This window comes from Prionailurus bengalensis, chromosome D1 (genome assembly GCF_016509475.1).
Source record: "Prionailurus bengalensis isolate Pbe53 chromosome D1, Fcat_Pben_1.1_paternal_pri, whole genome shotgun sequence".
Lineage (NCBI taxonomy): Eukaryota > Metazoa > Chordata > Mammalia > Carnivora > Felidae > Prionailurus > Prionailurus bengalensis.
The window spans coordinates 83,218,665-83,237,023 of record NC_057346.1 but is presented as its reverse complement, the minus strand read 5'-3'; the positions used below and the strand labels follow the sequence as shown (position 1 = coordinate 83,237,023).

Here is an 18,359-nt window from a genome sequence, read left to right as displayed (position 1 = left end):
TTTACTCTTTCAAAAGCAATACTTTTGATTAAGATCACCAGAAGCAACCTGCTGCAAATGAGATGATTCTTCCAAAATAACAAAACCTGTTGACATTGGACAAAGGTGACGCTATGAAAGGTTTATCATTTTGAGCAAAAGATGAAACAGAAATAATTCTACTGCATTTTAATGCATTGGGTTACGTTCACAAGCAAACACAGAAATTCAATGATTACAATTTTATGTAACACATTTACTGATGGCAAGGAAAAAATGAGAATAAACATTTAAATGGGAATGATAAGGCATTTATACCAGTCTTCATACAGAAAAGGAAAGCTTGGAAGTTAGCAGAAAGGAAGTAACATGCTAATGTAGTTAAAAGAGAAATTATGCTGAAACTATACTCTTCACCAAATCCAGTCAAGATTTCTTACTGCACCGGGCCATGAAGTGTTAACATAGGTTGGCTACCAGCTGCAACTGGGCTGGGGGTGGCTTGGAGGAAGGAATTAATGAGGACAAGAGGCTAAGATGGTAAGAAAACTTTACCACTTTGCACCATTTCAACTTTGTATCAGGATTCTACCTGGAACTTTGTTACCAGGTAATTCCCGGCTTCATATCTCTATAATATTAGGTCACTGTACAAAACAGGACCCTTTTTCCTGGGATCCAATCCACATGCTACTCTGCGCCTTCTCTCCCCTAATTCCCTGTAATGCTCAACAGGAGCATTTTGAAAATGTGCTTAGGCTGTACAAAACATTAGAGGACACCGCTAGCTATCAATGGATGAGGTACAGGAATGCTGGATGTCCTGCAATAGACAGCACAGTGCTGAAAAAGAACCCAAATTCTATAGGCATACAGTTCACAAAGGGGGTGGGGGAAAGGGGAGGACAATTATGCCTGAAACCAAATTTAAATTTACATATCACACAGTACTTTTTATAAGAACTTAATATACAGTAAATTTTCCAAGAATGCAACTATTAGGTAAATTAAGAGAAACTTTACCAAGAATAGCTTTCCATTCCAGAAAATCAATTCACGTTTAGCAATGCCACTTGTCATATTTAAGTGGTCAACAGTCAATACCACACCCCTTTGTCAGTCTGCAGAGGTTGCATCAATCATTCTGTCTATAAGTACAAAACTCTAATACTTTGACAATATGTCCATCTCAAATCCAGTGACCTTTACCTCTCACAGTCAGTTACCAGACCTTCTCATCAATTCAACATGTTCTAACTAAAATTTTTAATTCAAATAACCTGTTCTTTAACCACAACTACTCCAGCTCTTGCATGGACACAACCACATATATTCTTGCTCTCTTTCCCTCTCCATACCACTTATTCACTGCTTCATCCCTCACGTTTCAAGTATAACAATCAGAACTATAATTTATAGAGTATTTACGAAGTATCAGACACACTTTAGAAGGTAAACATTTATTAACTGTCACAATATTCCAGTGAGGCAGGAACTATACTTATCTCCATTTCTCCATGAAAATTGAGGCACAGAAAGATAGTGTACCCTTCCTGTGGTCACACAGCTAATCAGTAGCAGAATTCTAGAGCTCAAGCTCTTAACCACACTGCATTTCTCAGTGACTACTCCAAATTTTTAACAACCTCCTAAAACCCCTACTTTAATAATTTCTTCAAACAACCCTCAGATTTACAGACAACATTGTCTTTGACCTTATCATGAAAGTAAAGGGACTCAGACTCGATTCCTCTCAATGTTTCTGACTCCTTACCTACAAATTTATCTTTAATCATCCCTATCCTTACTTCAAGTCCCAAAGGGTGCAGTGACTCTCCTCTACTTAAGGCCAATCTAGTACCCATGTTCTTGAACCAAGACTCTCTGGCTTTTATCAGACATCCCCTCTCCTGTATCTCCAAAATTTCATTCTGCCCTACCCCATTCTCATAAAAGTAAATCAATATCTATTTCTACCTATCTACCTACCATCCTACTCACCCACATACATACATACATACACACATACATAAAACCTTGTCTTGACATATTTCCATCCATATTCTCTCCTTTACTCACCTCAATTTTTTTCATATCAGTTTACACTTGTTCTTTCTGTCCCTTCCATATAGAAATCTAATATCTAATGAGCAATTACTCCATTGAAACCACTGTTTCCCTACAGTAATCATTTAACTGTCAACTCCAAACACTATTTTTCAGCCTCTACCTTTCTGAAATTTGGGTGCATCTGCCATTGTTGATGGTCCTGTGTTTTAAAGCTCAGTTTCTTTGGCTTCCAGGCTACCAGAGTCTCCTGGTTCTCTGCATACCCCTTCAACCATTCCTTCTTTCTCGTTCCTCAGGTCAACTTCTTCTACCAAATTCATATTACATTAGTTTTCTCCAGCTTCCGATCTTTGGTGCACATTCTTTTTTACACACAATTATTGAGTGATCTCATTCCCTTTTTGGTTTTAATAATGGTTTGCTGATGACTCCTTAGGTTATTATTTCTCATCTGGTCTACTCCTCCTTGCTTCAGACTGTTCCAATCAACTGCCTTCTATAACAGGAGAACCTAGATGTCCCTTAGGCACCTCAAATACACAAATAAAAAATTAATTCATCATCTCTCCCCCAAACCTCATCTTCCTCCATTATTCTCCATATCATGTCACCATCCTCCATCTGATTACTCACACAAAAAGATAAAAATGATGTAAAGCTTTTTCCCCTTTCATCCAGTCCACTGCCACAACCACTCATTTTTCAACTCCTTCCTTCAACACACTGATTACTACTGTTCTTCTTCAGATACTTATAATCGTTTATCCAATATAAAACATCAGCCTCCTTACCTACAAATTCACCCAACATATAGACATCTGAGGAGCCCATAATAAATGGAAATTTAACCAGTTGACTCCTTGACTTATACTCCTTTTTTTTTTTTAAGTCTATTTATTTTGAGAGAGAGAGAATATACATGCACACGAGTGAGCAGGGGAGGGGAGAGAGAAAGGAGTGAGAGAACCCCAAGCAGGTTCTGCACTGTCAGCCCAAAGCATGACATGGGGCTTGATCTCATGACTGCCAAGATCATGACCTGAGCCAATATCAAGAGTCAGGCACTTAACTGAATGAGCCACCCAGGTGCCCTGGACTTATACTCTTCAAAGACTCCTCCTCACTGGTACAAGAAAAGACTCCACACACCTTGATCCAATTAGTCTAATGATATTTTCTTCCAGGAAGATGACTTAAACTGTTCAGTTCTCACTGAATGCAGAGAAAAGGGGCACACACAGAAGAGTACACACACATATCTCTTAAACAGGTAGCATACAATCCAATCACAGCTACTGACAATTAACATAATAGCCAGACAACTTAACATGTAGTTCCTCCCAGAATATTTTCATTTTATAGAGACTCTTGATAACACGTAATGGCAATAAATCTTTAAGATATAGAGATTGGTGGGACATCATTCCAAGAGAACAGAAAGTATTCGGTCAGTTCTGGCAAAAAAAAAAAAAAAAGTGGCATGCTCAAACTTGGTAATTTGAGAATGATAGCTTAACTAAGGGTCTACTTCAAAAACATGGACAGAGTCTAGGGGATAGGGAACAGGGGATAGTGCACAGTTCCTGGGGATCTGGCAACAACAAGAGATATTACCATCCCTAAGCCTGAAGGGCAAGAGGAGTAAGTAATTATCAGAATCTAAAAAGGGGTAATTATATAGAAAGGGCCTCCTGACAGGAGGTAGAGCTTTTGGGAGAGGAAAGCAGCCAATTCAAGGCAACACAAGGGAGGGCACCAGGGGAGTAACTACCCTGACTCCACTTTCACCTCACTCTCTGATCTCCAGCTGGTGACTCCCATTTGTGTAATCCAACCAGAAGCCACAGGGCAGGGGAGCCAGATGATTTGGCCGGGGAAGGTCAGTCTCCCAGGACACAAATAGTGTAGACAGAGGTAGAGAGTAGTTCTGAAAAGGTAAACAGAAGATATCCAGTCCATTTATAAAGTCAATTCTGATAATTACAAATAATCTGTTACAGTTTAAAAGAACACTTAAAGAGGAATATAGTTCCAAAATCTTCCTTTTCCATATTAGGAATTGAGGTTTAGTGACATTTCCAAAGTCATATCATTACTTAGGAGCAATACATGTACTGGAAGTTAGGTGATAATTTCCATTACACCTCATGAGTTCTGTAAGCTTCCATTAAACAATGAAACATTCAAGTCGCCAAAAGCATAAGCATCTTTCCAAGCCTTTATCAAATGCCACCTTTTCCATAGTGTATTTTCTAAAGATCCCTATTTAATATAATTGCTCCCTCCTCTAATTTGAATAATACACCTTTGTTATAACACTTACCTTTTCAACTAGTGTTACTATTATGGTCATCTACATATGGATTATTCTCACAGGTTGAATTATAAACCCTGAGAGAAATTTAAATCCATCCCCACACATACCACCCCTAACATGTGACTGCTCCTTAAGTAAGAGAAAACCCACCCCTTTTCCCCATGAATACCCAAGCTATTTCATACCTGGGCTCTTTCTCCACCAACTCTAGATTTAGATGATCATCCCACAAACACAAAATAAGGGCCTTCAGTTAAAGTATAATATCTTCTTAGTTTTGACGATCCCCTCAATATTTATTCACCCGCTATTTTGATAACCCCTACGTCTCCAAACACAATGCCAGACACATAAAAAACATTCAATACATACTTACTGAATTTTTAAAAAAAAATTTTAGAGCATATAAAAGATCCATAAGTAATTTGATATAACTTGAACATTTTCCCCATCATTAGATTAGAAAGAAAAAAGTACAAAAATGAATATCAAAGTATATGAATATGCCTTTCTTCTGCAGTCTAACAAAATCAATATAATGAAATGTTATGAAAACTGGGGGGAAATCTAAACAATTTCAAATGTTCAAGATAACCACAAATATCTATTCACAGACATGTTGATCTAAAGTCCACTGACCTGCAGTGTAAATGAATAGAATCTAAAAGAGCTCTCATTTCTGAGTCATGAGAATAAATTAACATAACAAAAAGCAAAACCATCAAAGACTAATTGATGCATTTTGTCAATTTAATGTTTTTGTACTCTCCTAAAACACCATCAGTGCTACTTTAAATTACAGTCTAAAAACTTCTGTTGATGGTCAACACATCCCCAAGTCATCTAATATAATTAAATAATAAAGCCTTACCTATAAAATCTGATCAGGAAACTCATTTGAAAGAATTTAGTTTCCCCATTCACATTCTTACAGGAAATCATATATCCCTGATTTTAGTAAAAAGAAAAACAGTGAATGCATAATTTCTGCTCCGTTTTGAACTTTTACACAAAACATGAAAAAACAAAACCCCAAAGATTCATATAAAATGTCCATTTCAAAACAACAACAATTAAGTTTCTATCTCTAGCAGTAATATTATCTGAGGAAAAACTATACAAAATACGTGTCTGATTTTTAAGCATCTTGAAAATGTTTATAGCAAGCATACACATGCATGTTAATTTTCAGCAAATGACAACAAATTTACAAAAAACATACATCCTGAATGCCTCTCTTAAAACATCATACAAACTCTACTTTTCAATGTTGAACATTATGTATATGTAAGCTAAATTATTCTTATTTTAAATGTTCTCATTGACTATAAGTGTGGTATATAGTGTACCTTTTAGCAACACTCATTCATTTTGAGAGTTGACTATTATTCCTAGTTAGTTTTCTGCTCTTAAATTTATTTCCTTATTTTCCTTTTGTTTTTTTTACCAAATCTATATAATACCATCAATATATAAATATGGAAGAGAGGTTTATACCTCGATTAAAACAGTTGCCATAAGAAAATGCCTGGGTGGCTCAGTCAGTTAAGAGTCCAACTCTTGATTTCAGCTGAGGTTGTGATCTCACTATCCTGAGACCGAGCCTCAGTGGGGCTCCGCCCTAGGCATGGAGTCTGCTTAAGATTCTCTCTCTCCCAGGTGCATGCATGCTCTCTCTCTCAAAAAAAGAAAAAAAAAAAAAAAAAAAAAAAAAACGCCTACAGATCATTCAATGGAAACTCATATGCAGGAAGATCCTTTCTTTTCTCCCTTAGGTATGAACATTATATATAATTCATCAAGTAGGTCCAAAAAGACAAAATTAAAATTCACAACTTAAGTAGGTGTTCTGTTACTTAATTTACATGGAAATTAAGTCTCTGAAAGGTAATAAGTCAACTAATAGGTTGAATATTAGCCCAAAGCATTGAAGCTATAAACACATGGAAAGAAATACAACAAAATTCAAATAATGGACCAGAGATGGGTAACCTCTAGTTCAAAGCTGGCAATTCAAAACAGGGGGCACCTAGGTGACTCAGTCGTTAAGCATCAAACTTTGGCCCAGGTCATGATCTCTCCTTTCAGAGTTCGAGCCCTGGGTCAGGCTCTGGGCTGACAGCTTGCAGCCTGAAGCCTGTTTCGGATTCTGTGTGTCTCTCTCTGCCTCTCCCCTGCTCACGTGCTCGCTCTCTCTCTCTCTCTCTCTCTCTCTCTCTCTCTCAAAAATAAATATTAAAAAATAATTTAAACTGGGCAATTTCTTTGGAATTCCTTTTTGTAAATAAATCTGTCAAGATTAGTAGTGATATAGTATTAGTTTGATTAACTGGATCTATGTGGTGAAGTTTATTCTACATAAAGCAATAGCAATGTAAAGCTTTTAAATAAAGTCATTTTTTAAAATTTAAGTTTCTAGATTAAATAATGCATATATTGCAAGTGGGTGTTTTGGAATTTGGATGAAATGTTATTAATTATAGCAAGGGAAGAGTTAATCCTAAATATAAAGAAGAAAATAGTCCAGGTATTAAAGATGTTATAAATCATTTTTGCCTTTCACTTGAGCTGTTCACAGAGCCAGAAAACAACCTTTTCCTTCAAACCCCGGGCCAATGGGCCAAAAGTAATGAAGCAGATTAGACTAGGTAGCCATTCATTCCAACTTACTTTACATACCTACCAACTTCTCTAACCCTTTCTTTTTCTATCTCCCAAATTCTTTACAGCTTTGATATTTAATGTGTTATCCAAGAACCTCTTTTATCTGCCTTAACAATCATATCTATTCTCAAGGGTTTAAATATCACTTGTGTGATATATTCAATCTCCATATCTAGTACCTACCTCTTTCTAGTCTCTTCTTTCTGCTGGTGAACATTTCAAATGAAAACCTTATCTCATCAAACCCAACTGTCCATCTTTCCATCTCTACCCCCGAATGAGTTTTAACTTCAGATTCCACACCAACCTGAAGGTAATGAGAAAGAGGAAATGACCAATGTTTCCAATCTCCAACAGGATAAAGTTCCTATGTTATTAGCATTCCTTAGACATTCCTTCATGTTCTGAACTTTTGCCTCCCTGAACAAATGTTGCCTTCTCTTGCCTTTTTGCCTTTCTACAAATAGTTCTCTCTAGCTAGAATGCCTTTCCTCTACTTATCCACTTAGAAAACTCTGAAAATGTATATTAGCTTTCCATATCTTCTGTGAAACACCAGGCAGAAGTATTTCCTTACTATTATCCCAAAGCAATCTATACATTATCTCTAAAATAGATACATTTATTCCAGAGAGCTCTTTTACCACAGGTTATTTCTTTTCTGTATCCCCATTACCTAACACAGTATCTAACATATAAATAGTGTTTTAATAAGTATCAGTTTCATCCAGTGTTTTTACCTCCTAAATATCTCTCAGATCTATCCATTCCTCTCCAACTCCACAACCATCACTACTCATTAATTTTGGTCTTCATCCAACCACTTGCCACATCTCTCTCCTTAACATCTCTCTTACTAGCATCTTTCTTTTCATTCCTCCATTCAGTAATTATTTCAAAAAATATTTATGGGGCACCTTCTATGTGCCATACATTGTTTTCAGGGCTGAGGATAGGGTTGTAAAACCCAGCCAAAATCCAAGCTTTCATGAAGCTTATATTCTAGGATTCCACAGAGGAAGGGTATAAGACAAGGGCAACAGACAGTTAAGAAGCAAGATGAAAATTAAATATATACCATACATATTAGTGATAAGTGCTGAAGAAAAAGAAAAGCAAGAAAAGAGGACATCAACTATTGGGGGGGTGGTAGCTGAAATTTTAGATAGGGTAGCCAGGGAAGGGGGTCTCTAAAAAGGTGTTTTTTAAAGAAAGACCAGTAGTAAGGAAGCCAGTCATGTGGATAACTAGGCGATGAGTATTTGAGGCTTTTTTTTTTTTGACTCAATAAATGTGTTATCTACTTTCACCTACAAACTCCCCAATTTGCTTAGATTAGCTCTATGTTGTAAGTAAGTATGTAGCTCTTGCTGTAAGTCTGCATACTACAAAATGAACACCTGCAGAAATAATTTAAAAAAAAAGGCATATAGAAATACATAGCCATGTAGGGATTTAGATAAGGGAGAAATTAAAGCACTAAGAATATCACTGTTACACAGAACAGAAAAAGAATATTGAAAATTACTACCATAAGTCAATTAAGAAAAGTTTAACTTAAATGCATATATTCTAAGGTAAGTAAGTTTGCATTTTTGAAAGATCAGATTTTAGAAGACTTTTATCCAAAAACCAATACAAAACAAGTGAACAAAAACAGTTATAATACTTAAGGTGGTAACTAAATGTGCAATCACCCTAATTCAAAATCAAACATAAGTGTTAGCTATGGTTTGTTTTCTCATTTAATTAGTTAGTTCTTGTTTTCCCATTATCATAGAAGTACAGTGAAAAGGGCCCGAGGTATGCAACACTGTGGTTAACATCTTAAACTGACATAATGAACTAGACAGAAATGCAATATTGAATCCTATTTAAAACATAAATTAATATCTTAGTTTTCATATCACCATACAAATGAATATCTGCCTTTGCAGATCATAACTCAATTAGAGTTTGCTCCTATTTCAGCAAAATGAAAATCTATATTAACTTTGATATATCATTTAATATTAGTTTTGTCAACAGTCTCCTATCCTGAAACCTAGGCTGCTTCTCTCTTACCTTCAATAGGAAACTCTAAGCTATTTTTGGTGGGTACCAGATTATATTCTTGTTTCCTCAAATGGAAGAAAAATGTGTACCTTGCTATGCTCTGAATGTTTGTATCTACCCCAAATTCTTATGTTGAAATCCTAACCCCCAAAGATGATGGTATTAGGAGGTGAGGCCTTTGGGAAGTGCTTAAATCATGAGGATGGAGCCTTTATAAATGGGATTGGTGCCTTAAGAGAACCTGCAGAGAGATCCCTAGCCCCTTCCACCATGTGAGGACACAGCAAGAAGGTGCCTGCAATGAACCAGGAAGAAGTCCCTTGTCCTACCATGCTGGCATCAAGATCCTGAACTTAAACCTCCAGAACTGTGAGAAATAAATGTATGTTGTTTATAAACTACCCAATCTATAGAGTTTTGTTATAGCAGTCCAAATAGACTGAGGCATATCCAAGCAGTTGGTCAATAAATATTTATTGATTAGCCATGAACAAAAGAACTTTCTAATTTTTATGGTTACATCTTCAGAAAAAATAATTCTGGCAAAAGTCATTCATTAATCATTTATAAAAACAATTACTTTTTGGATTTTTTTCCCATGTATAATTATAAAACCAAATGTGTCAAGTAAGATAGCTTGGGTGTAATTAAAAAATTCAGAACAGAACACACAGAAAATAAAATGAACAAACAAAAAATGTTAGTTTTAGATGGATACCAATTGCAAAAGGTTCAGAAATAATACATTCAGCATAATAGAGCCACAGTAGTGTCAATCTACTTATGGAAGATTTTACAGGAACTGAAGAATCTGACACAACACCACTTCTCACCTCTGGCTTTCAGAAGGCATAGTCACGTTAAGCAGAACTGACTAAATGTCCCTGATATACATTTCTCAAAGAATTTCTAATATATACTTTGAATGAATCCCGAAATAATTTTTTTGTTTTGTATGTTATGAATCATGCTTTAAGCTAATGGCTTTTCAGGGGAAAACTTTGTAACTTTAGAAAAATCTGGGCAGTTTCTGTTACTAACATATTACAAAAATAATCACTAACACAAGAAAACATTATAAAACATTTCTCTCTCATTGGTATCTCTATTCTCATTTCTAAAAATCTCATTTTGTATTTAAATTCTACAGTAATCCTCCTTAGCAAGAGAAATTGGTTCATTCATTAAAGTGATTCACCATTTTGATCATTTTAAACTGAAGTAAAATCAAGTCTTTCTTTTTGTCGTTGTTGTTACTTGAAATACGCATTACATACTGTGTAGTTTCATTCAGGTAAGAATAGGTCTATTCCCACGTGTTTCAAACATATGTTTACAAACATACATATCAATGAAAGAAGGTGTTATTTGAATAACAGTTTATACACAGCTAAGCATTTGAATAACAGTTTATACACAGCTAAGCATATAGCTTTCACATATATGTCTACACATATGTGTAGAAACTTCTAATGAAAGAAGATGACACTTGAAAGGCATTATACACCGTGGTTTCAGAGTGTGAAGCATACAGCTATTCCCATATGATTCTACACATACATTTACAAATACATGTATTTTAATGGCACAAAAATAGACACAAACATCAATGGAACAGAATAGAAAACCCAGAAATAGACCCACAACTATATGGGTTGTGGTTCAAAGCAGGAAAAAACATCCAATGGAAAAAAGATAGTCTTTTCAACAAATGGTGTTGGGAAAACTGGACAGCAACATGAAAAAGAATGAAACCGGACCACTTTCTTATACCACACATGAAAACAAATTCAAAATGGATTAAAGACCTAAATGTAAGACAGGAAACCATTAAAATCCTAGAGGAGAGCACAGGCAGTAACCTCTCTGACATCGGCCATAGCAACTTCTTACTAGATATGTCTCCTGAGGCAAGGGAAACAAACTATTGGGACTTCATCAAAAATAAAAAAACTTCTGCACAGTGAAAAAAACAATCAGCAAAAGTAAAATGTAACCTACGGAATGGGAGAAGATATTTGCAAATGACACATCTGACAAAGGGCCAATACCCAAAATATGTAAAGAACTTATAAAACTCAACACCCAAAAACCAAATAATCCAGTTAAAAAATGGACAGAAGACACGAACAGGCATTTTTCCAAAGAAAACATGCAGATGGCCAACAGATACTTGAAAAGATGTTCAACATCACTGATTGTCAGGGAAATACAAATCCAAACTACAGTGAGATATCACCTCACACCAGTCAGAATGGTAAACTTAACAAAAAGAAACAACAGGTGTTGGCAAGGATGCAGAGGAAGTCCTTCTATTTAACAATGTTGGTTTCATACATATGGCTCAAAGAAGAAATCATCTTAGTGATGATATCCTATATTGGTGTAAAAGTTAGTCTTCATAGGACAATTATGAAGGTCATTTTTAAAAAGGGGGTGGGGGAGAATAAACTCAATTTTTTCATGATTTCTGCTGCAAATAAACAGTAAAATCAAAACACAGAGAAGAGGCATATGGTAGTAAGGTGTAGGAGAACGAACTGAAAACATATAAAAGATGGAAATTCATGAAGCTGTTTCTCTCTTTAGTATTAATACTGTTCTTCAAATCATCCTCTTAACAGTTTCCTTCCCTTGACCCTATCCTTTCCCTCCACCTTCATTTCTAAGCCTTAGTCACTTAATGGCTCTAGTCAATTTATCCTATACCTTTTTTACATGAATATACCTCCCTCTCCTGTCATTAGAAATACAAGGTTTCCTTGCCAGAATGAAAGATCGATCTTGAAACAAGCTCTGAAAAACCTAGAAAGTAGACCAAAGAGATGTGTCAGGACCCCTTGCAGAGTGTTGTGATGGCAAAAGCAGCATAATGTGCTCTGAATGACTGAGTACTAACATAGTCCCTAGAGTGCTTGGGAAACTAGTTATCTATTTTCTAAGGATATTAGGCCAAAATGGCTGACGTAAGGGATTAAGGGACCAAATACAGATCCTGAAGATCTTGTAGTCTGAACACTAGATACAAGGGAACTAACACTAATAGTGGAGTTAAAAAGCATACTGCATAATCTGATTATTAGCTAGAAGCATTCAAATCCAACAAATATCATTTATTACTACATGGTTCCAGTAGCACAGCACTGGAAATATTTCCTTTCCTACTTTCTACATTTAACATGGTACTTTGTACAAAAAGCTACTGAGATCAGACCTAATGAAAAGCACAGACAATATATGAAAGTGCTTTGCCAACATTAAAATCTTACATAATTCTATGCTATTATTATTAATAATATTCCTCCTAGCAAACACTGGCCTCATGTGGAAAAACCTCCATCTTTATGAATATATTCAATATCCAGAGTTAACTTTCTTGCTTTCCAGAAAGAAAAAAAACATACAACAAAAGAAAAAGCTAGGTTTTATTTGGAAATTTAATTATAAATATAGAAAAATACTGTATGCCACTCAGAGAAAATATGACAAAGATAAAATATATGCTTAAATTAGTATGAAATGTGATATAATGACATCTCATATACTGAGGACCAAACAAGTGCAATGTTTACACAGAACAAGAAGAAAAATAAGTAACTATAAAAAAATGCACATAAACACTTTCTAAAACGACATTCATCAAAGTAAATAAAACCTTTAAAGGCACATTACCTCCTGGTAAATGGTATTTGTTTCACCCAAGAGAAACAAAAACTAGCACCCGCAAAAAAGAAGAGAGAGAGGGTTCACAGAACATTACAAGAAGATGAGTCATCATAAAGCTTTGCAACTTGGTTTATTATAAAATAACATTTTAAGTATGCTACTTACAGCTCAGTAGTTTGTTATATGAGGAGAAAGTAGTGTAGGAAGAATAAAATAAAATATTATGAGAACTTACAAGGTCAAGGTATACTTCCTACCACTCTTAAAAACAGTATGGGACTTAGAAAAACAATAGGAAAAGAGAGAACCACTGAACCTAGCCTCTTGCAGTAACTATGATTAGACTATTGATTAAGGACTAGTGCTGACTGACCTAAATAGAGAGTAACCAGTACCCAGGATGACTCATGAGAATGTGTTTTGGGAACAAAAAAAGTCCTATTTCTCCTGTTTTCTTTGAGCTTCCATTCTAGAATGGACCTCTGTTTTCTTCCTGGGTCTCTATTTACTGAACTAAAAGAATGACTCTTAAGTAAATTTTAAAAATCAGTACATAAAGCTGACTTTTAGACATGGTGGAACATCATTTTTCACAACCACAGAAACATATTTATTTGGGGGGTTTTAACTGGACCAGTGATTTTTAAAACTGTAGTTCCTGACTATCATTTAAGATGAATTTAAAATTTAAAAATCTTTATTCTTATATTTTAATAGTAACAATGTAATAAAGATTCAGCTTCTGGACTACAAAAATGACCAAATTGTAGGACGATAATGTGAAGACATTGGATAGACCAAACAATCAAGTTAAGTAATTGGCCTTATTTCTTCCTATGCCCTCTTTAATTTGATTGTAAACTCTAATGAAAAAAATTATATTCAGTGATAAAAATGCATTAATTCGCTGGTAAAAAAGCAAGAATATTCTCATGGATGTTGAACTTAAAGGAAAGGGTGGATATACATGCAAGAAATATACAGCACTTATTAAAGATTTCAATATGAAAATTAATATATGTATCATTTACATAAATGTGTACAAAAATACATATATGTAAAATAAGTATTTTAAATAGTATATCATTATGAAAAATAAGCATAAACAAGTTATTTTCCTTTTAGTTTTAAGTGACACATTTATATCAAAAACTTTTAAGGAATTGTTAAAGAAACTAACATTTTAGGTATGACTGAATAGCTCATTTCGTTACAAAAGCTTTATTCCTTTATATATACCCAGTAAAAATTTAAAAAGTAACCAGAAAACTTCTTTCTGCATCAATTCTCAACATTTTTTATAACAAAACACAAGCAAGCATTTTATAAATAACATTAACTATATAAATTCCCATTGAAAACATTGTATTAAATTTACCACTGGGTTCCATACTCCCATATGCTCCACCTCAAAACTCTAAGAGGAATTTCTAAATTTGACAGTCTAAGTAGATGGGATTTACTAATAATACACATTAACATTTTCATAAACGATAAATTTTATTGAGAATATTTGAAAAGAAGGGGCACCTGGGTGGCTCAATCTGTTAAGCAACTGACTTCGGCTCAGGTCATGATCTCATGGTTCCTAGGTTCGAGCCCCACATCGGGCTCCGTGCTGACAGCTGAGAGCCTGAAGCCTGCTTTGGATTCTGTGTCTCCCTCTCTCTCTGCCCCTCCCCAGCTCATGCTTGCCTCTCAAAAATGAATAAACGTTAAAAAAAATTTAAAAATATTTGTAAAGAAAATATTTTAATAAATGATCAAAAAATATACGGATTTAACATTTGTCTATTTTACGTTTACTACTGTTGACTCCCTATAAGATTTTAAATACTTTAACAGTATGTTCATCACATCATCAGGTAGTGTAGCTTTCTATAAATGCTTAATAGTTCAAGTGAAAGATAACAAAATAAATGTCACTAATAAAATATTACATATAATAAGCACAAAGCTAATCATGAAATTCAGTACTAATAAGATTCTTAAATATATATTAAAGACATATTTTGGAAGTACACATAGAAAAATCTGCAAGTATACAGGCTTTGTGCTGTTAGCTCAGAACCTGGAGCCTGCTTCAGATTGTCTGTCTGTCTCTCTCTCTCTGCCCCTCCCCAACTTGAGCTCTGTCTCTCTCTCTCCCTCAAAAATAAACATTAAAATTTTTTTTTTAAAAAATAAAAATCTGCAAGTATAAAATTTGCAAAAGAAAAATAAAAAAGCGACAAATTCATTTTACTTGCAAGCTTCATATTAGACAATCGTCTATACCTAGAACCATAAAGTAATATAAGAACTGTGCTTTCTTCAAAAAGGTAACTTGCTTTAAAAACAGTTTTATTGTGCTAAAATACACATAAGAAAAAAACTTACCATATTAACCATTTTTAAGTATACATTCAATGGTAGATATTAAATACATTCATAATGCTGTGCAACCATCACCCCCATCCACCTACATAACTTATTTTATCTTATCAAACTGAAACTCTGTACCAATTGAACAATAACTCCCTATTCCTCCCAACCCTTGGCCACTACCATTCTTTCAGTCTTTATAACTCTGACTACACTAAATACTTCACGCAAGCACAATCATCTAGTATCTTTTTATGACTGGCTTATTTCACTTAGCAAAATGTCTTCAAGACTCATCCATGCTGTTGAAAACAGCAGAATTGTTTCCCTTTTTAAGGCTGAATAACACTCCCTGTATATATATGCCACATTTTGTTTATCCATTTATCCATTAATGAAAACTTGAGTTAAATCCACATTTTAGTTTTTGTGAATAATGCTGCAATAAACATGGGTATACAAATACTGCTTCAAGAACCTTCTTTCAATTCTCTTGCATATATACCCACTGTGTCTCCCTCTCTCAGTGTAATTGCTGAATCATACAGTAAGTCTATTTTTAATTTTTTGTGGAAACACCATCTTACTTTCCACAGCAGTTCTACCATTTTCCATTCCCACCAACAAAACACAAGGATTCCAATATCTCTACATCCTTACCAACACTGGTTTTCTGGAGTTTTTTGGATAGTAGCCATCTAATGGGTATGAGGTTAAACCTCATTGTGGTTTTGACTTGCATTTCCCAAATGATTAGTGATATCAAGCGTATTTTCATTCAGATATCATCTTTGGAGAAATGTCTTTTCAAGTCCATTTTGAATTGGGTTGTTTTGCTGTTAAGTTTTAGAAGTTCTCTATATATTCTGGATATTAAACTCCTATCAGATATATGATTTGCAAATATTTTCTGCCATTCTGTGGGCTGCCTTTTTACTCTGTGGATAGTGTCTTTTGATGCACAATTTGTTTTTTAATTTTCATAAAGTACAATTTGTCTATTTTTTTTCTTTTGCTACCTGTGCCTTTGGTATTATATCCAAGAAATCACTGCCAAATCCAATGTTATAAAGGTTTGTCTTATGTTTTCTTCTAAGAATTGTATGGTTTTAGGTGTTATATTTAAATCTTTGATCCATTTTTTGAGTTGATTTCTGTATATGGTGTTAGGGAAGGGTTCCACTTCATCCTTCTGCATGTGGATATAGTTTTCCAGCACCACTTGTTGAAGACTGCCCTTTCCCTCTTGAATGGTTTTGGTACTTGAATGGTTTTGTTAAAAATCATTTGACCATAAATTTAGGGGTTTATTTCTGGGCTCTCTAGTCTATTCCATTTGTTTACATGCCTGACTTTACACTAGTACCAGTTTTGATTACAGTAGCTTTGTAGTAATTTTGAAGTAACAAAGTATGAGTCCTCCAGTTTTGTCTTTTTCTTTTTTTTTTTTCAAGTTTATTTTTTTATTTTTGGGACAGAGAGAGACAGAGCATGAACGGGGGGAGGGGCAGAGAGAGAGGGAGACACAGAATCGGAAACAGGCTCCAGGCTCTGAGCCATCAGCCCAGAGCCCAACGCGGGGCTCGAACTCACGGACCGCGAGATCATGATCTGGCTGAAGTCGGACGCTTAACCGACTGCGCCACCCAGGCGCCCCCAGTTTTGTCTTTTTCAAAATTGTTTTGACCCTTCAGGATCCCTTGAGATTCCATATAAATCTTAGGACAGATTTATCTATTTCTTCAAAAACATCATTGGGACTTCGATAAGGAATGCATTGCATCTGTAGATTCCTTTGGATAGTATTGACATTAACAATATTAAGTGTTCTAATCATTTATACAGGATGTTTTTCATTTTTGTTAGGCCTTCTTTAATTTCTTTCAGCAATGTTTTATAGTTTTCAGTGTACAAGTCTTTCACCTCTTTGGTGAAGTTAATTCCTAAGCATTTTTTATGCTATTGCAAATGTAACTGTTTTTATAATTTCCTTTTCAGATGGTTGATTGCTCACGTACAGTGATTTTTGTGTGTTGACTTTGTATCCTGCTACTTCACTGAATTTATTTGTTCTTATAGGTTCTTTTTCTTTTCCTTTTTTTTGTTGGGGGGGGGAGCCCATATAGTTTTCTATATACAAGAGCACATCATCTGCAGATAATTTTACTTCCCCTTTCCAATTCAGATAACTTTTCTTTTTCTTGCCTGACTGCTCTAGCTAGAACTCCCAGTACTATGCTGAACAGAAGTGGTGAAAGCAGACTTCCTTGCCTTGTTCCCAAGCTTAGAGGAAACACTTTGTCTTTCACTATTGAGTATGATGTTCACTGTAGGTTTTTCATTTAAGACTTTTGTTAAGTTAAGGTAGTTTCCTTCTATTTCTAGTTTATTGAGTGTTTTATCATGAAAGGGTGTTGAATTTTGTCAAATGCTTTTACTGCACCAATTGAAATGATGTGGGTTTTCTCATTCTGTTGATATTACAGATTACATTAATTTTTGTATGCTAAACCCTCCTTGCATTCCAGGAATAAAGCCCACCTGGTCCTTTTAATATGCTACCTAATTCTCTTTGTTAGCATTCTGTTGAGGATTTTAGTGTCCATGTTTATAAGGGACTTGGGGCTATAGTTTTCTTGTAGTGTCTTTGGTATAAGATAATTCTGGCCTCATAAAATGAGTTAGGAAGTATTCCCTCCTCTTCAACGTGTTTGGAAAAGCCTGAGGTGCTATTAATTATTCTTTAAACATTTGTAGAATTCACCAGTGAAGTCATCAGGTCCAGGGCTTTTCTTTGTCAATAGATTTTCTTATTAGTGATTTAATATCCTGAATAGTAATAGCTCTATCCTTATTTTCTATTTTTTCATGGTTCAGTAGGTTTGGTAGGTTTGTTTTGTTGTTTTTTTTGTTGTTGTTGTTTTGTTTTTTAAGCAGGCTTCACACCCAGCAAGGAACCTAACACAGGGCCCTAACCTATGACCCCAAAATCAATACCCGAGCTGAGATCAAGAATCAGACGCTCAACCAACTGATACACTCAGGTGCCCCTAGTCTTGGTAGGTTTTGTGTTTCTACGAATTTGTCTAGTTCACCTAGGTTATCCAATTTGTTGGCATACAACTGTTCATAGTGCTCTCATATAATCCTATTTCTGCAAAATTGGTAGTAATTGTCCCCATTTTCACTCTCGTAATTTGGGCCATCTCTTCCTTTTTTAATTGTCCCTCTAGCTAAGATTGTC

The 18,359-nt window shown here is 34.9% G+C and overlaps 1 protein-coding gene and 1 long non-coding RNA gene across 3 annotated transcripts in view; both read right to left on the bottom strand.

The window, feature by feature from the left end:
- Nucleotides 1-18,359, bottom strand: part of METTL15 (methyltransferase like 15) — a 211,540-nt gene that overhangs the window by 181,459 nt on the left and 11,722 nt on the right. The window lies entirely within an intron of this gene.
- On the bottom strand, nt 3,296-5,685 carry LOC122483651. The gene is made up of 2 exons (XR_006297435.1): nt 5,238-5,685; nt 3,296-3,976 (listed from the first exon to the last, which is right to left on the bottom strand). It is a non-coding gene; the product is annotated as an uncharacterized LOC122483651 (long non-coding RNA).